This window comes from Nuphar pumila, chromosome 2 (genome assembly GCF_984573655.1).
Source record: "Nuphar pumila chromosome 2, dmNupPumi1.hap1.1, whole genome shotgun sequence".
Classification (NCBI taxonomy): domain Eukaryota; kingdom Viridiplantae; phylum Streptophyta; class Magnoliopsida; order Nymphaeales; family Nymphaeaceae; genus Nuphar; species Nuphar pumila.
Window position 1 is genome coordinate 58,125,163 of NC_143250.1, and position 22,364 is coordinate 58,147,526.

A 22,364-nucleotide genomic window follows, 5' to 3' on the forward strand; every position below is an offset into this window, starting at 1 on the left:
ATGTCACAAAAAGTAATATGAAATATTTAGTTAAGACAGAAACCTCTCAATTTAGAGTGTCAGGTTCAAATCTCATTGGTATTATATCCATTGTTTAGAATACACACGCACTTCTTAGACGAGCCAGCACTTGTCTAGCTCGGGACAACAACAACTACGCCTTCATCCCAAAACAATTGGGGTCGGCGATAGCTCGGGACAATGTTATCAAAATCGGTCTGAATCAGCCCCAAAAAGGACCAATTCATTTTCGATTCAATTCTATTTTTTAATATCTTAAAAAGGGTTAAAAAATAAATTTTTTACATTTTTTATGTTTTAATGAGATGTGTCATCTGGTGGTGAAAAAGGGTCGATTCACAAGAGATGCCATTCAATTCAATTCAGGGGTTTCTCTGAGAAACCGGTTCACCTACTGAACTGATTTTAACAACATTGGCTCGGGGAGGGGTGAGCCGACTCCGGATTGGTGTGTCTAGACATGAGCTTGAACACCTTTCGGTAGTGAGCAAGTCAAGCCCCAATGCATTGTGTTTGGTTCGTTGACCAGCCATGGTCAAGCCCCTAGGGTAGGGGTGGGCAGCGGGCCAGGCGGTTCGATGGGCCAAGACGACCCAGCCAGCCATAGTCCGGGTTTGGGCCAAGGTTTTAGGCTTGGGCTCATTAGGTAACGGGCCGAAACCCAGCCCATTATATACGGGGGCCGGGCCTGAGCCAGCCCGCAGGCTACTGATCCGTTCCGATGGGCCTGAGTTATTTATTAATTTTTTAATAATATAAAAATTAAAAAATTAACTTTTGCATAGTAACTTGTTAACTATTACTATTTACCTAATTAGTTACATTAATTTTATGAAAACTAAAAAGATAATTAATTGGGTGCATGAGAAGTTGAGAACTTGTTAATTATTATTATTTATAAATGAATTTTGGCCGAACCCAACCCGCTTCACATTGGCCCGTTGGGTCAATGGGCCGGGCCATGGGCTGCTCTTCAAACCCGAGCCCATTAGGAACTGGGCTAAAACTCAATCCGTCAGTAAAAGGGCCTAGCCATATCCGGGTTGGACCACACTTAAAGCCCAGCGGGCTGAGCTCTAAATGAGCCTGAGCCGGGCCGGGCAGGGCCGGGCCGGGCTGGCCTAATGCCCACCCCTACCCTAGGGTAGAATACATACACTAACAAGATCTCATAGGCAGCTAGCAAGTATGCAAAGCGGTTCGCCATATTCAGGTGGATTCTGGGAACCAAGGGAATCGTTTGGGACAGTGAGCCCCTAGGATGGCTCCAAGGCAATTACATAGGATCATCTCCCTTTGTTGAAATGGCTGCCAGTTCAGGTTTATTCTCTTGCATGATTGCATCATTGCCTGAGGGCAGGTTATGCATATTCCAGTCTTCCTACTGCTATGTGTTTTTCTTTCTATAAGAAGACAAAGAGCAACCCCAAGAACACTTCATCAGGTACAGAGGGGCGTTTTATTTTTTTGTGTCAGAGGGTTGTATGCCAATAGACATATTGGTGATACTGGACAATATCCAAGTCTGCTATCAACGCCAGTTACAAAATTATTAACAACATTAAGAAAACTGAGAAAAGGGGACAGCCAATGGAAATCTGGTGTGTAAACGACGAAAAAGGAATATTGATTATTAACTCAGATTCTATACTTTCATAAAAACAATGGAGTTGATGAAGGGGTAATCTTTGCTACCTTGCTTGGTAATAGAAACCACGTTTTCGAATCATAAATTTTCAGGGGTTGAAAAATCAATGGCCTAGAATGTACTGAATTTTAACATTCAAATATAGTAATTTTACATCAAAGAAAAATGATCCAAGGGTCGATTTCCATTATTTTGGCCACGTTGAACACAACCATAATGTCAGATTTGGTCAAGACAACCTGTCCCTATGAGTTTCAGCTATGGGGCAAAATTTTTTTTTTTTACTTGGAGAAACTGCCCCAGGCGTAGAGACCTAGTTGCTCTGGCTCAGTCTGCCATACTTACCGTCACTGTCCTGTCAGCGTAAAACTCAGAGGGCTTACCCCTTAACCCCAGGGAGTTGCCAAGCTTCGGCTTACGCAGGTGACAGCCCATGGGATTTGAACCTAGGCTGCCTGTTAAACGGTCTAGGTACGCCAAACCCCTTGGGTCAGCTATGCGGCAAATTCTTTCCTGTTGATATATCTGTAATACTTGTTAATATCAGCAGTGTCACTACCATGCTCTCTGTAGAAAGCCATAAGTGCTAGCAGTCAATTCAAATCCTGTACGTGTTTACCTACCTCTTTTTTAAAAAAAAAGCGATCGAATTATTTAGATGTAAAAAATCGATATAAATCAGTAGTACCATACTATTTAGCAGAAGGCCATAGTTGCAAGTGTTATTATCAAATCAAACCATGTAGATGCGTTTATTATTGATCGCTTATTAAAGAGAAATACTTTGATCAAATTATTTCAATATAAAAACTTGATATTGGTAGTTGATTTTTTACTTTTTCTAAAACACAGTGTCAATTTTTTTAATTAGATACATGTTTATTACTAAAGAAACTATGATGGTCACCACCCCGGTGGTTACCCATGTGGTCAGTGGGGTCCTGTGTCAAGCTGAAGGCTCAGGATCAAATCTCGCTGGCGCATGGGAAAGCTGCCATTGCTTTATCATGGTTGTTGAATCACATAAGGCTGGTTGGTCGTGTCCTCAACCCGGAGTTTTACCTCGTAAGGAGGCATGCCTATTAATTGACCAGGGGGTGAGGGTTTTCCTTCCTCACACACAAAAAAAAAAACTATGAATGTTATATGTATATTGTGCAGTCTATGATGTACAAACTAGAGCACTTATTTGGTTATTAATTAACAATAGAAATGCACCTAGTGCCTATCATACAGTCCACAATGGACTGATAAATGGACCAAGTAATTTGCCATGTTTTTTGCTTAACCTAAACCTGTCATTGTATTTATCATGCTCCTTTACTAATGAACATGTTTGGATTGAATTATTTCAATGAATAAACCTGTTTTTCCTCAAAGTTTTTATGAGTACGTGCTATGAATTTTTGGATTTCTTTAAAAACCTGTGAATACAAATTCTTAGCTGCATGTCTTTTAACGAAAACTATAAGCTCACATTTGTAGGGTCTGACTTACAAAGCACACAATAAAATGTTGAAAACTAATCGATCCACTCCTAACATGGTTAGGAGAGACATTAATCATCTATCTTAAAATAAAAATATATTGTGAAGGTATTATATGTAACAATTCCTGATAGTTTCACATTAAATGGAAGAATTCAGTGACTGAACGTTTTAGTTTCTTGGTTTTCAATGAAAATCTTCTCTTCTGCTATCGCATGTACATGAAACCAACATATATATAGTACATGTCTTCTAGCTAATAGATTATGTTGGAAAATCAAAATTGGCTCTGTGATGCCGTTAGGTTGATTGCATGACTAGCTATTGCAATATAGATTTTCACTAGTGAATGTTCTTCGGCAGGTTGGGAAGAACTTTAGGAAGAGAACTAACTAAAGTGAATGCACACATTGAAGTTGTTCATTTGATTGCCTACCATTCGCAAATCCCCCTCTCCCTTATATATATATATATATATATATATATATATATATATATATATATATAGAGAGAGAGAGAGAGAGAGAGAGAGAGTAATGGGTAGGTGAGAAATGATAGGTGCTAAATGATACCTGCTAAATAATTTTTCAGGGTTTTTTCGTTTTATTTTTAAATTCTGACCATACAGATGTTATATATGTACTTGATTTTATAGGATCAGCTCTTGAAGTGTTTGATTCCGACATATGGGTGGGTTTTTATAAGGTTCAAAAAATCAACAGTCCACATATCATTTTTTTCATCAAAAACACATTATCCAGGTGTAGATTTCTCATAAATCAACTATGTCCAACACATTTATGGGGTCGGAACTGCGGCAGAAAAACTCATTTAGCACATACCCATCTCTCTCTCTCTCTCTCTCTCTCTCTCTCTCTCTCTCTCTCTCTCTCTCTCTCTCTATATATATATATATATATATATATATATATATATATATATATATATATATATATATATATATATATATATATATATATATATTCGTTTAGTACACGGAGAAACCACATCTGACATCAGTGATATGGCACGCTGGTCTTAACCTGCCATACCTATGATTATTGTCCTATTAGCATAAAACTCCATAGATATCCTAATCTGGACCCCAAGAGGGTCTCCTGCTTGGCCTTGTAAAGGGGGTTGCCTATACGAGGATTCGAATTCGAGGTAGGGGAAGACCTCCCTCTCCGTGAACCTAAGCACATGTGAGCAACCTCTTGGGGTCACCTATGCCCCATATATATGTTACCACAAGTATTATTATAAGCAGGTACTCGACCTTTTATTTTCATAAACAACCTTTTAGTTTAATGTTAATATGACTCATCTTTCCTCTTTCAATCATGCTATGTGTTCTTGCTCATAGAAAAATATAATAATGCCTTTCATCTTCCAAAAAGAAGCTGTTGACATCCATTATTGTACTTTGGGCACCTTTCAAGTAACTCTAAACAAATATCCTACCTTGTCCTGATTCTTTTCTTAATTGAGTTTGCTTTCCAACTTGACTCCACACTGAGAATAAAGTGTGATATGCTATATTTTTGGCTTTAGAAATATCTTTCATTGATGCAAATAATTAAGCCCATAATGTGTTCCCCACTTTTGACTTGGCTCCTGAGGTTGAAAGTCTCATTATTATAGCCAAAGTTGCCCTCTTTCACGCTTTTGAGTCATCGCAGGAGAACAGTTTGAATTCATAACTCACCTGGCCAATAGTTTCATCAAGCTTTAGTGTTTTAAAATTTTCTTCCTTTTTTTTCCTTGAAACTAAAAGGAATGTCTTTGTCACCTTTTTGGATGCTGGGATTCTTCATCCCTACACCTAGAGAGTACTTTAAATACGTCCCACTTGATGCAGCAATTCCATTACTCAAAACAGTTTCTGCCAACCAAGTTCTCTTACAGCCAAATAAGTGCTTCATAATCCACAGGTTGTTGGATTCTAAATATTTATCAATATAAGTTTGTAAATGATTTGGTTTCGGGGGACTGGGTATGGAAAACCCTAAATACCCCAAATCTAGGATTTGGGAGCCTTGAGATTTGTATTTGGCAACTGGCTGGAGTAAGCATATACTTGCCAACTACCAGCTCCTAACAGCCAATGTGAAATAAAAGGGAGTTGAGAAGGTAGATGACAAGGGTGTCTCTGACATTGGGGTTAGACGTATGTTTTACCGAACCCAACCTAATCAAATATCAGCTATTCGGATACAGAGACAGATTCAAATTTGGATGGAAAAAGGCATAACCAAATCTGACTTTTTACATGTAATTGGATTCGAATATCCATCAGATTTTGTCATAAGATCTCAAAATGAATCAGAATCGATTTGGCTTGCCATATCTGACTAATTGGAGTGGATATAGGATACCAACTGATCCATGTGTCATCTGCAACCAATAGAGTTTGTAGCTGGATTTGAGAAATAGGAGGGATTTGAGGCTACAAAATCCCTCCCCATCTCTTGGGATATTCGTATCCAAGCTCCCAAACGGCAGTGGGTGTTGGAGAATCCGTGAATCCTTGCAACACCCATCCACTTACGGGCTTCCAAACAGAGACAAACTTGATGGAGTTCCTCTTTTTTTTTGTAATTTTACATATAGGCGGCTTACTTTTGAAAAAATTATGTTGAACCACCTATACTTATTAATCTTTTTTTATAGGCACTTGAGTTTTCAACAAATTGCTCAAAAGACGGCCTATGTCACTTTATTTGCTAAAATTACTTATTTGACTTTAACTGTGTGATAATCACACAAAATGACACTCAGTGATTTGAAGAAAAGAAATCGTAAAAGTGTCGTTTTAAAGAATCAAACTGTTGTTAAAGTTACTTACTTGACGTTAATGACAACTACAAAAAAAATAACATTCAGTCATTTAAAGAAAAGAAATAGCTTAAGTTCCATGCATTTTACAGAGTCAACAAAGTGAAGTGATAGAAAAATTAGCTTAAGTCATTTATATGAGAAATTTCATAAAAAGACAGGCATCTATATGAATAGTTTTACAAAGTAGGCGTTTTAAAAGTAATTTTACGATAAGTTAGGCACCTGTACAGTAAATTCCGACTTTTTTTTTTGTCTCCTGTTTTCTTGAGCTTGTGATCATGCACTAGCAAACCTGAAGTTAAAAAGGTGTTGATGGCATAGCCTGCATGTGAGTTGGATAAGACAACCATCATCACAACCATCCACCTGGCACAACAAACCATCCAGATTTGTCTAGGGGCCCATGCTTTCATGTGACATGTTCGACAGGATAGTGTTGAAAACAGACCATGCAGCTTCGAGATTGGTCGATAGCACATCATACGTACCATGCTCACGTAATCACACATACATTCAAGTACCTATTCATTTTTTAAGTACACTCATTGTTTGTACCTTCGATTATTTTACTTCATGTCCTTGGGCATGAAGAATAACAAGAAAGACATCCATCTATTTTAGGGCAAACATAAAAATTTTGGTCGAATTTGTAGTCTTTGAATTTCTAATGAGACAACAATGACTTTTGACTTTCTAAGCTGCCCTTAGGAGATAGACAAATATTGGACAATTTTGTCCTCTTAAGGGTCTCTAAAGAAATCCAAAAGGCTTTGTTCCACATTTAGGAAAAAACCATGGTTAATGGGGATGTTCATATTTTAGCCCTATTTTTTACTGTTATCCCCTCTTCTTCTTCCATATATAGTTTCCATAGTTAAACCTGAGAGGGTGGTGTATGTTCGCCCCCGATGATTCACTGAATCCCACGTCTGTGTTCGGGGGATCGAATGAGCGCCACGTATTCATGCACATGGGGCTCGTATTCCCGTGTATGTTGACATAACTTTGCATCGGACTCTGGTGCTGTTGCAAAGACTGAATCACCCTTACTTGCTTTTCCTGCCCTGAAATGACGGTTCGAGGAAATGACAAAAATATCCTCCATTCAAAAGTTGTGAAACGACGGGTCGATAAAAAGACAAAAAAGTCCTCCATCCAGAAAGTTTGATGTTAACCATTTAAAGTAGAGACGTTCCCTATTCATTAAACCCTTGCGCCATCTGCTGTAACAGTTGCTCCCATTATCAACCAAAACATTGCCTTCGTCTCCAGTCTAGCTTTCCGCCTTGTTTTTTATCCTGTTGTACAACACATTGTCGCCTTCTCGTGCCTGCCTTGCGTTACAAAACATTCCAGTGTCTTCTCTTCATTTTTGTTGTCATTAGGCATCATGGTAGAAAGCAAAGATTCACAAACATTCCTTCCAGTGCCATTAAGGCAGCGTGAGTAGCTTTTCATCTCATCATGCGATCGATGAAGACGGCATGTCGTCTTATGTGCCATTAAGGCATTGTCTGGTTATTGCAGGTAGATCTTGTTCTTACGAAGGTTGGAAACTTATCGATATTTGTAAGACGCTGGGACCTATTGACAAGAATGCTTGTTTGCAGATGCTAGGAAGGGCCTCTACCCCATCAGGTATCCTACATTCATTCATCGTATGCATTGTATCTCAAACCGCTGTATTAGTAACAGACTCCCACTTTTGTGAGATACATTTTTATTAGTTAATATCGATTTGTTTGCTATTATGCTCAAGTTCTTCCTTATCATTTTGTAATTTATTGTGTGATATATTTATCAACCTTTTAGATAGTACGGTTTTGTATCATCGAGTTGTAAGTTATTATGCTGAACTGCCGCATCGATTTTCAATATCTTACAAATCGCTATACATACATATCGTTTGTGTAAGATATTATATTTCATGTAATATGTATTTGTAAGATATTTGTACACAGACTTTGAAAACATGTGGATGCAGAAACACATCGTTACACGAATGGCGGGGCGATTTTCGCATGCATATAGCTGCTCTCTCAGCGACTTCTATTGAACTCGCTTTAGAGCCTCGTGGATATTATGAGATCGTTATCGTCAACACACATGTGCGACATGTGTATTTTATTGGCATGGTAAGCGATAAGTCGATGCTCAGTATAAGCAAACATCAAACTGCACTTGATTTGATACTGTCATGCATTAAATCGTTGCTTTGACTTGCTTAACCCTAGTGGTATCCGTTGTTATATGCATCCTGATTAAATCGTAGTAAAGCTATGCCGCTTGCTAACACAAATCGATATATTGCTTACAAAACATTCCACTGTCTTATTTTATTTGACGTTGTTGTTAGGCATTATCGAAGAAAGCAATGATGCACAAACATTCCAACCAGTGCCATTAAGGCAGCGTGAGTAGCTTTTCATCTCATCATGCGATCGATGAAGAAGGCATGTCGTCTTGTGTGCCATTAAGGCATTGTTTGGTTATTGCAGGTAGATCTTGTTCTTACGAAGGTTGAAAACTTATCGATATTTGTAAGATGCTGGGACCTATTGACAAGAATGCTTGTTTGCAGATGCTAGGAAGGGCCTCTACCCCATCAGGTATCCTACATTCATTCATCGTATGCATTGTATCTCAAACCGCTGTATTAGTAACAGACTCCCATTTTGTTAGTTAATATCGATTTGTTTGCTATTTTGCTGCAAAACACAAATTGATATATTGCTTAAAACATTGTTGAGCTTATCATCAGGTTGTAATAAAGACGATGTAGCTGAATCCATCGAAAGATCTAGAGAATTGAATATCTATACTTATGACGCAACTGAAGTATTGAACATCTGCACTAACAATGCACATGAAAAGAAGGGTGCAAGCATTAGACCCACTCTTGACTTGAATGTTCCAGCGAAAGAAATGCAATTCAATGATGAGTTAGACTACCATGACAGTGCACATAATAAAAGTGTAGGCCCCGGGAATATACACGGAAGTACACTTGACTTGAATGTTCCAGGAGAAGAAATGCAATTCAATAATGAGGTAGATTTTGATGACAGTGCACATAATAAAAGTGTAGGCCCCGGGAATGTACACGGAAGTACACTTGACTTGAATGTTTCAGGAGAAGAAATGCAATTCAATAATGAGGTAGATTTTCATACCGTAGGAACTGGGAATGTACATGGAATTACACGTGACTATGTTCCTCTAGAAGGAATGCAGTTTAATAACAAGGAAGATGCATATAAATTTTACAATGATTATGCCTTAAAAGTTGGCTTCAGTGTGAGAAGGTTTTCTTGGTCAAAAAATGCACAGGGTGTCTTGGTTAGAAAGACATATGTCTGTTCCAAGCAAGGTTGGAAGAAATCAATGGGAAATCCAACAAGGAGCATGCCAGAATCAAGATGTGGATGTCAGGCGAGATTGGTTTTGAGAAGACATCTGAATGGGAAATTTGTCGTGCGTACTTTAATCAGTGATCATAATCATGATTTATCTTCATCATTTATGACTGCTATGCTAAGGTCACATCGTAAAGTAACTGTAGCGCATGCTGCAATGGCTGAAATAGCCGATAGCGCCGACATTGCACCAAGGAAGACATACAATTTGTTTACCCTCATAGATGGTGGTCGCGAAAATGTGTCATTCACTCCTTTGGATCTAAGAAACCACTTGAGAAGGAAGAGGACAGATAACATGAAGAACGGAGAAATATGTTGTTTGGTTCGCTACTTACAGAATAAATCAAGCAATGAACATGGTTTTTTTAGTGCAATGCAAGTGGACGAAGATGGATATGCGGTGAATATGTTTTGGGCAGATTCAAAGTCTAGAGTAGATTATGAATGCTTCAATGATGTGCTTGTGTTTGATACTACAGTAAAGATTAATACTAAACAGTGGTCATTTGCGCAGTTTGTGGGAGTGAACCATCACGCACAGAGTTGTATATTAGGCGGTGCTTTTGTGTATGACCAGACCAAAGAAAGCTTTGAGTGGTTGTTCAGAGTATTTACACAGGCAATGAATGGGAAGCATCCTGAAACTGTACTTACAGATGGTGATCACGCAATTGCGGCTGCAGTGCTTCATGTGTGGCCAGATGCACATCATCGCCTATGTTTGTGGCATATCTTTCAAAATGCAGCAAAGAACATAGGACACATATTTAATCAGAATACAGGGTTTGACAAAACGTTTACAAGGTGTGTACTTCATAGCGTAGACGAGGTCACTTTTAAGTCGGATTGGGACAAAATGATTAAGACATACGACCTTACTGACTGTCGGTGGTTACAAAATTTATATGCAGAAAAAGAGAAGTGGGCATTGGCATATGGAAGACAATACTTTTGTGCAGGTATGATAAGCACACAAAGAGCCAAATCTATACATGCCACCCTGAAGAAAACTTTGTATTCATGTTTAACAATGTTTCATTTCATGGAACAATATGAATTATTTGTAGAGGGTCTAAGACAAAATGAGCTTGAACAAGACGTGAAATGCTTCAATACACGACCTCAAACTTTTGGCATGGAAATATTGATGCGACCTGCAGCTCTGTATACACTAACTGTATTTGAATGGATCAAGAAAGATGTGTTGCATGTCATGAATTACAAAATAGAAGGACTCGTGCAAACCGAGAATATGCACAAATACCATATTTTTTGTCAGGGCGAAAAGCATCAGGAAAGGCAAGAAGCACATGTCACGTACAATGTTGACAACGGAAGGGTAGAATGTTCGTGCAAAATGTATGAATTCAAAGGCATTCTATGTTGTCATGCATTAAAGGCACTCAATCAAGAGAAGATACAAGAAATACCTGAGTCTTACGTAATGCGAAGATGGACCAGACGCGCGAAGATTGAAATGCTCGTTATGGACAATGCGAGTAAATCTGGTGTTGACGAGAAGTGTCACATAGCCTCTCGTTACCAACAACTGTGTAGGTCATTCATGCATGTTGCTGATTTGGCATCGAGAAGTGAAGAAGGCTATGCATGTGTGAGAAAAGCTGCAACGGAGTTACTTGAAAACGTGGAGTTAATTCACATTAAGTCCGTTGCAGCGAATGAATACCAGACGAAGATAATGGGATCGAAAAGCGTAGGTCAAAATCATGTTTCGCTTGACACTTCTGAGAAGTTGCACCGAAGCATAAACATTATCTTCAACAAGTCAGTAGTGAACGTTGTTGATTATGATGGACATATTCATCAAGCGAAGGGTATCAAAAGAAAACCTACCTCTGATCGCAGTCGTCGGAGGGCAAAGGGTGCATTAGAATTGGTTGGCAAGAAGAGGATTAAGAAACAACCTACCTGTAATAAAAAACAACAAGGCCCTTGCAATGAACAGGTATGTAAAACATTATATTGCTTCTCATTGCGATAAGCTTGTCAAATAGCTAACTCGTGTAATGTCCATCATGCAGCAATACCATACCGAAGTACCACCAAACGTTCAAACCTACATTCCTCCCGACCTGAGTTCCGGCAACGATCGCTACAGTTTTACAAGTCTTTTGGTATGTAATCAATGTTGCGAGGAGGTATGCATTTCTTGTGAAACTTAATTCAGTGTCTAATATTTTCTCTTTCATGACAGGCTCTGATGCAATCGACAGATAGGTATGGGACACAGGAGTCTCGTGTGGGCCATTAATTTAGTTGTTATGCCTCTTTGCATGCCCCGATCTCCACAATGCCGGATTTGTTTTTGCGTTTATAGTCATTTATCACTGACGACTTGCGGTCCGTGGTTGGATTTTCTTAAATCGATAGATAGCGATTTTTGGCTTCTGCATGAAGTCGATCGATGACATCACTGTATGGCGATTTGTGATTATCGTTGATTAGCGATATGTGGCATCGCAGCGAAGGGATTTGAGTGTATTGTTCGAATGTCGATCAAAGCGGGATGACAAAGGTTGTTCAAGTAAGCTTTTTTTGGCCAATGAGCAAGGTTGCGTTCCATTTTATGATCTAAGTATGCTATCACCTGCGCGGTTGAAAGCCTACTTGGATCATAAAATGAAGCGCAACCTTGGTCAATGCCCCAAAAAAGCTTACTTGAACAACCATTGTCATCGCGCTTAGATCGACAGTCGAACAATACCCTCAAATCGCTATGCTGCGATCCCACATATCGCTAATCTTCGATAACCACAAATCGCCATACAGTGATGTCATCGATCGACTTCATGCAGAAGCAAAATATCGCTATCTATCGATTTAAGCAAATCTAACCACAGACCGCAAGTCGTCAGTGACAAATGACTATAAACGCAAAAACAAATCCGGCATTGTGGAGATCGGGGCATGCAAAGAGGCATAACAACTAAATTAATGGCCCACACGAGACTCCTGTGACACCTCCAATTGCCTTTTGAAATCATTATTGTTATCCTGTGAAATGTTGTATCCATATATTATAAATAAAAGGCTAATCAATGTGTCTTTTCTCTTCCTCACTTCATTTCTTAAGATATGTGGTTCAACCCGTGGGTTTTTTTTAGATCCGTGGGGTTATTATGGACAAACGTTCACTATCAATTTATACTAGTATTGTTTAACACCGCAAATCGGCGTTGACTAACACTCTTTACAAAGGCCGAGTATTGCTGCACAAATCGCTATTCAACAATAACCACAAATCGCCATGCAGCGAATATGAAGTGGAATTACTCAGTTAAAACGGATAACAATAAATGTTTGATTTGTCGTACAGTATTCATTAATCATGTTGGTTGAGCAGTACATCTTTTAGGTCATAAATAGTCGCACGAGTATTAGAAGCTGTGTTTGTCTTCTACTTCGTGAACCAACAACAATCAAACAGACGGTTCCTTCATACATACAAACCTACACAAACGAAGATAGCTACACGATCAACAATGGCGAATCATGGGTATATTGTCTACACATCGTCTATATTTTCATCAAAATCCGTCTGTTTCATGCCATTTTTCGCGATTTGTGTTTTGTGTACTGTATAATGTAATTTCATATCGTTCGTTGCATGTCCGCATTCATTTCAGTCGAACATCCACCGACGAAGTTGGGCGAAAACTTAGTCAATCACTCTTGGAGGACATCAACAGAATGCAGAGTGAATTCGCATAATACAACATGATCAGTAATTTTGTTAGTATGAAACTAGTAGCAATTGTTTATATACGTAAGCCATGTGTACGTCCGTTAACAACAACATATTTGTTGTAAACAGACTATATCCGATTTCGTCAGTTATATTAAAAGCAGCGCACCAAGCCAGACTGTATGCGTCGTAAGCCCGTATTTCATGGTATATCGGTTTTATTTTATGTTGTTTTCCGTTATTGATTTATTCCAATTGATTCGTATGTTATCGTTATTGTTAGCAATGTTTGGGTTTGCAGACTATCTTACGCCGTTTGCCATACTCTAGTGGATTTCAAGACGGCATACCTTATTGGGATAACGGTAATCACTGCAGAGACCCTTTGTCAAGTGAAAAGGTAAGCAAACAAACCTACAGTGCAATATTACAGCATAACAAGTGCTAACATCATTTTTTCGATCTATTTGCAGATATTGATTCCTACACTATGGCAATCTGAAAAGCATTGGGTCTTATACGTGATGGATTTACGCGAAAAACAGCTATGGTGTTACAATTCATTGGAAGTTCACAGTGGTTTACGGCTAGACATTTCCCATCTCGTAAGTTTCAATATCTATGTGAGGAACAAGTCATGTACTGGGGTCATGAATTTACTGTCGGTCGCATTATTCTCAGATCGGTTTCCTCAAAGCCATTTTGGGAGTCGATGCTAGCGAGTGGATCTATCGCACGACATATAATGCTCCTTTACAAGATAATGGCGTTGATTGCGGGGTATTTGTAATGAAGTACATTGAAGCAATATACAATGGTGTAGAACCCTTATTCGACGCTGTATGCCATTTCTTCGCCTCTGTTATTGGGGATTAAGTGCATGTCTATTGCTTCTACCTTACAATCTGTTTTTGCAGGTTGATATACTCGGATTCTGCGAAGAACTCTGCAAAAAATTGACGTCCTTTCTAATTGCGGAGGAGAAAGTGAAGGAGGCCTCGCGAGCATCTAAAAGGCTTGCAATTGATAAAAGATGTGCGCTCAACCGGCGTGGTTGACAGTCGCTGAGTGATACTGCGATGTATTTTAATAAACAAAGACTTCTAATATTCGAAATGATAATATTCAACATCGCTATGAAATGTTGTATGCTTAAACATCGCTTTATTGCTGGCATATGAAAAAACTGCTACCACCATGAAAACTTGTCGGTGTGAATATTATCGATTTGTCGGTTCCTTAATCGCGAAGCAAAGTGGAAGTGTGTGTTGTGTCAATCAAATATTAATGAAACGTCCTATCACCCTCCGTCAGTTTTCAAGTATATACGTCAGTTTCATTAAAACAAAAGCAAATCTTCAGTAAAAATGCACTCCGCATTAATAAAATTGAACAATGTGGGGGCTATTCCAAATTTAATCAATGCGATTGGACCGAATTTTTCGATCTCAAATAAATCCAAAAGTACGTCCACACGCGTCCCAAAAAATCGCCTTAGGCGTACTATCTTAACGTAGGTTCAGCAATACAGCGATTTTTGAGAACAAACATTTCTTATTGATACGTTCACTGAATGCAATATTTATAAATATCTATCTCCGTACAGTATTTTTCATTACTGAAGAACAACTTCTACCAGCATTGGTTATGCGCATACGACACAAAACTATTTCTTATTACGATTTACATTTCGTAGAACACCCGTCACCGGAACGAGATGAACACCTGTCACCTGAACGGCGGCTGTGCTGAGACCTCCTCGCTAGGGAGAGGAAGACGACGTGGTGGAGCTTCTGCTGGCCATCCTCAGCGCGACTGCACCGACTGGGTTGCTACCGAGGAGGAGGGCGAGAACGGTGATGGCGGAGCTCCTTAGGTTGTACAGACAGAACAATCGATATGTTTCACTTCACATGTTTTGTCTGTCGTTCTTTTTAAACTCAATCAATTGTTCGCATATTTCGTCGCGTATTTCTGGCATAATATCCTGCAACAAAACATGTAATGTGAAACGAATATATAACAGGAATAAACAATAACATCGGATACAAAGCTCATACAGCATGGAAAGTAACATCTATTCCATTGTATATTGCTTCAATATGCTTCATTACGAATATGCCACAATCGACCCCATTACTTTGTAAAGGAGCATCGTCAGCACAGAGCAACATCCACTCGGCAATGTCCACACCCACAGCCTCGTTAAGGAATCCCGCCTGTGATAAAGGGATAATATATTACACTCTGGTCCACCTCGAATAGCTACGATTCACCTATGGCCACAATCTTACCAAATGCATAGCGTCGCGTTCTACGCCACTGTGGCAGTCCAATGAGTTGTAGCACCATAGTTGTTTTTCCAAAAAATTCATCTTGTATAGGACCCAATGGTTGGGATTTTTCCAGAGTGTAGGAAGTAAAATCTGCGAATCGAAAAAATAATTTCTCATTCCAGAGACATATCGTGATGGGGATGTTACGACTAAACCTTGGAGAAGAGGTTTGTTCACTTACCTTTCAAAATTTCGAAATGTCTAGGCACTCATCACCGCTGTTCCAACAAGGTTCTGCATCTTTGAATCCAATGTTGTATGGCTTTCGCCGAACGTACATCTGTTGCACGAAATAGTAAGATTTAACCATCAAGAAACTTGAGTACGTAATAAAAACAAAGAAAACAACAACGGAACAGCCATACCATAAAATAAGGGGTGATGATGCGTACTGTATTGCTCGTTGGCTTGCTCTGGATGTAATAGACAAAATCACACATTGTCTGGTTGCACAAATTAACGAACTTCAAAACATACAAACCGAAACGACCTAGAAATTGATAGTGGTTAAATACTTACAAAATTACTGATAGTGTTCCCAACTGCAAATTCTTCTTGCATCTGCTCGATGTCATCTACGCACTCGTCAGGGCGTTGCCGCCCAACCTTGCCTGTGGATGTTGAACTGTGTGCACCATGAGCGTGGTATTCAGGATTCGACATTGAAATTATTGTCTACAGTAAACAACAATAGTCCAAATACGACATGAAAAGGCAAATGTTGACTAAACCGCTCAGGCGTTTCAAAAAATATACGTCTTAAGCGCTAATGCTGGTACTGTGGATGCGGTTGTGTTCTTCTTCGGCGCCGTGTCTGGCCGTTTTGCTCCCATCGTCCTCTCCGTTGCCGCTGTGCCTGGTCGTTTTGCTCCCATCGTCCTCTCCGTTGGCGCCGTGCCTGGTCGTTTTGCTCCCACCGTCCTCTCTGTTGCCCCCGTGCCCGGTCGTAGTGCTCCCATCATCTTTGGAGCTGTGCCGGGTCGTATTGGCCCCGTAGTTGTCTTCTTGGACGTCATGGCTGGTCGTACTGCTCCGATTGTCCCCTTCTTCGGCGCCATGCCTGGACGGAGATATCGATGGCACCTTTGCAACGCAGATACAGAAACGCCGTCCTCAGTCAAATACAAAGGTAAAGTCCTTTAACGTCCCACCCTTTTTCGAAAACAGCCCGCTAATTAAATGCGTTTTAAATAAATAAAAATACGTCGTGTCGCATGCCGCCCTTTTTTCGATACCCGCCGCCAAATTAAATGCTTGCTTTCGAAGTATTTAAAAATACCGATCTCCACAAACCGCCCTTTTTTCGATACAAATAATTAATAATACGTCGTCTAACATGCCGGACATTTTCGGAAAACAGCCCGTTAATTAAATGATTGCATTTTAAATAAATAAAAATACGTCTGTCGCCCTATTTTCGATAGCCGCCGCCAAATTAAATGATTGCTTTCGAAAAATTTAAAAATACGTCTTTCCACAAACTGCCCTTTTTTCGATAGAAATAATTAAAAATACGTTGTCTCACATGCCGGACTTTTTCAAAAACACCCCCAAAATTTAATTAGTAACTTTTAAATAACAAAAACCCCGTCGTTTGTCGGTCATATTATAACAAGCTTTTGGGTATGAATCATCTTTCACGATTATTCTATTGATTATCGTATATGGATACATCGATATATTCATGCAACGACAAACCCTTTTCTTATCGCTATTGACTGTTATCATTTACGCCGTCAGAACTCGTTAAATTATTGTTCAAGGCTTACATCGTCAATCCTTATTGCGATATTCTTTCGAGGCGGAGACAAATACAGCGATTGCTAAACAGAAATGATATATCTTAGCGATGCTAGAGAGGTTAGGCAATGCCACGATTTTTTAACAAACATCTATTTTCGATTGAAGTTTATTTATTTCAGAGATCCACAGACGAAAAGCTGTAATAAAAAAGAATTAAACAATAAAAGAATGTCACGTTACTACAACTCATTATACAATTACAACAAAAACCTAGCGTGATAAAAATGAAAAACTACGATTTATTCCGAGGCACTTGACGAATCAGATGAAATATCATAGAATTGTCTCTCACTTTTTATTTGTGCACTGTCTATCATGCATGGCATCTTCGTTGCGAGACCTTTATTAAAAAAATTGGTCATCATCTCTACCACTGAGTTCAATTGAATCCCCATAGTGCTTACTACTGCCCTTAATTTCTTATTCTCCCTCTCCATAACTTCGAACCTTGCGGCAGAGACAATGTTCTCTTTTAGTGCAAGTGTTCGCTCTTCCTCGCGATTTGTTACTAAGGGACCAGTCGTAGTAACCGGAGAGAGACGGCGTTTTGGTTATAGAGGCTAGGCTGCAACATGAGAAGGGGCAGTTGGGAGGCATGGGTTCACAATTTTTTCAATCTTCCAATTTCACCGCATTGGTTCCCAATACCTTTCGAAATAGAAGGGATCAAATTGTCGTCCTTCATGTGGTTTCGAAATAGAAGGGATCAAACCACCTGAGTTCCAATTTAATAATTCGTCCCTGTAGCGATCAGGCCAATTAACGTTCATGCCACCACCACTATTCATCTTCCTTCTCACTTCCAAAGGCTTATTTGGGATAGACTGCCCCAAGCCAGATTGTAGAAGAACTCGACTACCTTGCTGTAACTCGGCTTCAAAATTGCAGAATAGCCACAAATCGCGGTAAGCCAATCTAGCAGCCACCGCAACAACGTCTTCATCATCGTCCTCCCCATCTCCATAAGGTCTCCACATAACCTGTACATTGGTAATTCTTTTTAATAAAGAATGACAAATATGTTAACATTTATTTACGCATGATATGGCAACAACGATATGTACTACGGAAGACAATCCTGCAGCGATGGATACTTAAGAATGCTGAACATTACAACGATTTATAATATATTAACAATTTTAGAACGTTTACCTCGTTTAGTTGCAGCCCATCTAAAATGGACTTAGCATTATAAACTGCGACGTTTATTCTAGCCCAACGACCGACCTTTGGAAAACCACAAATCGGAGGGCCACAACGAGGATGCAATGGGATAATATGTTCCAACACCCAGGCCTAACAAAAACAATATTATTAGTAACACCACAACCTGCAATGAGATTGTTCTACAATTACTAAGTATGTAATCAACAAATACCTGAACAAATGGCCAAAATCCACCAACTGTTTTCATACTGTTACTCGCACGGTGGAGTTGACTGTACAAGTGTGCGAGCATAGCGGCACCCCAGGCATAGTTGTCTACTTCGTCTAAGTCTGCCAGGTACTGCAGCCACATGGAACTTATTCTCGAACCAGAACAATCGGAAAATAATATAAGACCAAAAAAATATAGAAGGAAGCCGCGCAACTCTTTGTCAGCTATTTCATATGCACAAGTAGCGGAGTGGCCTTCCCATTTATTACGAAAAAATGAGACCTTCATTGATGTGGAATTTATTCCACCAGAAATACATTGACTCCATTCGTCCATCGACATTCCTAACAGAGCCGTGCATTTCTCCCTTGCGTTATAGTTTGAATGCCGTAACAGGACAGCACTGCCATCGCACTTAAGGTCAATGATCCTCGCCACATCTTCTAGAGTCATGGTGATCTCAAAAGAATCAAACTGGAATGTGTTCGTCTTATCATTCCATTTATTTACCAGGTGGGTCATGGTATTCCAGCAAGTTTCAAAATATTGCTGGTCCAAAAGGCCACCGAAGTGCATATTTCGTAATCGGTCCTTCTGATATGCACTCAGCTGACCATACCACGACAGAACTACAGGCCATTGACACCGACCTCCGAGCTTTTCACCTACTGCTCTACTTCTTTTGTGAACTCCCTGTAACACAAAATAACATATTATTCCTACCAATTGTAATTTAGTTTCATTTGTACTTATAAATATTATTCTACTAACCGTCATAAATAATATTGGTTGCAGACAGACTATCACAGTAATCGCTATACAAATTAATACCTAACACAGTAATCGCTATACCAAAATCGCTAAACATGTTATTAAATCTTCACAGACAGAACGAATATATTTACCTTGGCCGATATTTTCTGTTGTTTTCCATCCAACCTGGGACTTTCTGGTGGGTCCACTGCTTCCAATTGCATTTCAATCTCCATCTTTACTGGCTCCACCATCGCATGCCTTTCTCTCGCCTTCCTTTTCTCGCCCTCCTTCTTCATCCTTTCTCTATCCTTCCTTTTCTCATCCTCCTTCTCCTTCCTTTCTCTCTCCCTTTTCTCCTCATCCTCCTTCTCCTTCCTTTCTCTCTCCCTTTTCTCCTCTTCCTTCTTATGCTTCTTTTCTCTCTCCCTTTTCAACTCTTCCTTCCTCTGCTTCCTTTCTCTTTCCCTTTTCTCATCCTCCTCCTTCTGCTTCCTTTCTCTCTCCCTATTCTCCTCCTCCTTCTCCTTCCTTTCTCTCTCCCTTTTCTCCTCTTCCTTCCTCTGCTTCCTTTCTCTCTCCCTTTTCTGCTCTTGCATCCTTTCTCTCTCCTTTTTCGCCTCCTCCTCCTTCTCCTTCCTTTCTCTCTGCTTTTTCTCCTTATCCTTCTGCTTCATTTCTCTCTCCCTTTTCGCCGCTTCCTCCTGCTTGTTCCTAAACCTTTCCTGCAATTCCTCCTCCTGCTTCTTCCTTTCCCTTTCCTTTTCTTCCTCCTCCTTCTCCTTCCGCCGCCTTTCTTTCTCTTCCAGTTCTTGTTTCCTTCTTTCCTGGAATTCTTCCTCCTGCTTCTTCCTTTCTCTTTCCTTTTCTTCTTCCTCCTCCTTCTCCTTCTGTTGCCTTTCCTTCTTTTCCTCATTCTCCTTCTCCTGCCTTTGCATTTCCTTAGCTTCCTCAAACTCCTTCTCCCTCATTCGCCTTTTCGTTTCTTCCTCATACTGAGGAATATTTTGTTCCTTCTTTTCCTCCTCCTTATTCATTTGCCTTCGCCTCTCCTCCTCCTTCTTCAATAGCCATGCCTTCTTAAACATTGCACTGCGCTCCAAGCCTCTCCTCTTACATTCTGCCGCAGTTTCATCCACTAAATAGCTAACATAACTTTGAAACTCCTCCTCATTCTTCTTCCTATTTTCCCTCAACCGTGCGTCAATCCTCAGCCTTCTTTTCAAATTCTCATGAATATTTCTTGCCTTTGCCTTCTCTTCGTCATCCTTGTTTTGCATCTTTCGTTCTTCAGAGTTCTTCCTTTGGTCCGCAGCCTCGATATCTGATGGACAATCCTCCGCATAATACGATTCCAAGGCTTTTTTCCTGTCTTCATCGTTCTCAATCTTAAGTATATTTTGGTATCTTTCAAAAACCTTAGATAGATGGGACTGGCGGATCACTTCTCTAATAGACAACCCATAGAACGATGGGGTATCTCTAATCTGATGAGGCGCAGACATTGCTAACCTGCACAACACATTACACGATCATCATGGTTAGAAATCGTCGGAATATTTGGGTTCATAAGAAACAAATCGTTGTATAAGAAGCAATCTTCAGATTGAAGAAACACATCGTTACATAAAACTCACTGAAATGATGGGAATTTGGATATTCCAACTGTAGAGTAAGCAGTGGTAAGACGAAAACAGATGCTCTGGAACAAAGGGAAAGGATGCTCCGACGACTCCAGATGAAAGCAAAGAATCTCCGGTAGAGTGCTTAGAGCGAGAATGGATTGTTTCGAACTATTTGAATCCTACAACATAACGCTTGCTACATACGCAAACTCTGCGGAACATTCGTTGGCGCGATAACGATGGAGGGCAATTTTGTCCTTTTCATGAACCGACGGTTCAGTTTTCTAGAAGAAAGGCATTTATGTCCGTTCGAGGAAGATGAAGCGAATGGCGGTAAAGGGTACTTAAGTCTTTGTTGCGGCACCAAATTACGATGCAATATGATGCGGACTGTCATCGGGAACCATGCCGGTTTTGATCGTATACGTGGCGCTATTTGGAAGCCCCGAACATGAGATCTCAGTACCGGCCCTGTTCGGGGGGGGAACATATAACCTGCTTTGGTTAAACCTCTACATGTCATGTTCTGTCCCAAATTTACAACAGTACCTTGTGTTTTTTAGGGCTTTGAGCCAATGACATTAATAAGTGAAAAGTGGTAGCTAAAAAAACACATGCATGGTATATCAATTTTGCTACTTTTCTACCATGCCAAAGAGAACCTTATATATCATATTCTCACTTTTCCACACACACACCAACACAAGAGAGAGGGAGAGAGAGCACATGGGTACTTTTGCCAAATGATGGAAATAGTTTCCTAACAAAGAATATATTGGATGCCCATGCTGCCGTTCAATGCCTTATTGTATTACTATCGACGATTACAATGGTGTCTTAAAAGTCAAAGGGCCAATCAGATAAAACCCAAAGAAAACAAGTTTCTGATGCCAAAAGGTTGTTTTGAACTCGTGGGAAGAGGTGTTCAAGCCTTCCTAGGGCTTAGGGTTCTTTTTCTTGGCTTAGAGTTTTGACTGTTTTTTTTCTCTTAGAGGATTTTTTTTGTTAGTAATTTCGAGAAAAAATTGTACCGTTTTTTCTTTATTCTAGGATGGAATTGAGGGGGACTTGAGGGGCCAATATACTTCTAGGGTTTAGGACCTTATTCTTTTCTTGGGAAGCTAATAACAAATTGTTTCTTTGCGGAAAAAGAATTATTAAATTAACTTTTGTTCAGTAGTTTTGAATAACTTTCCTTTCAAGCAGAACTGAGCATGATTTGAAGCTATCTGCATTTTTAAAGAAATCTAGGTAAGCCTGTGACAGTATGTGGTAGGAAGCTTTTAGGGTTTCTTAGAAGTTCCATACAGTTAGTAAAACGAGCAGATAGGATCAAATTTCAGACAA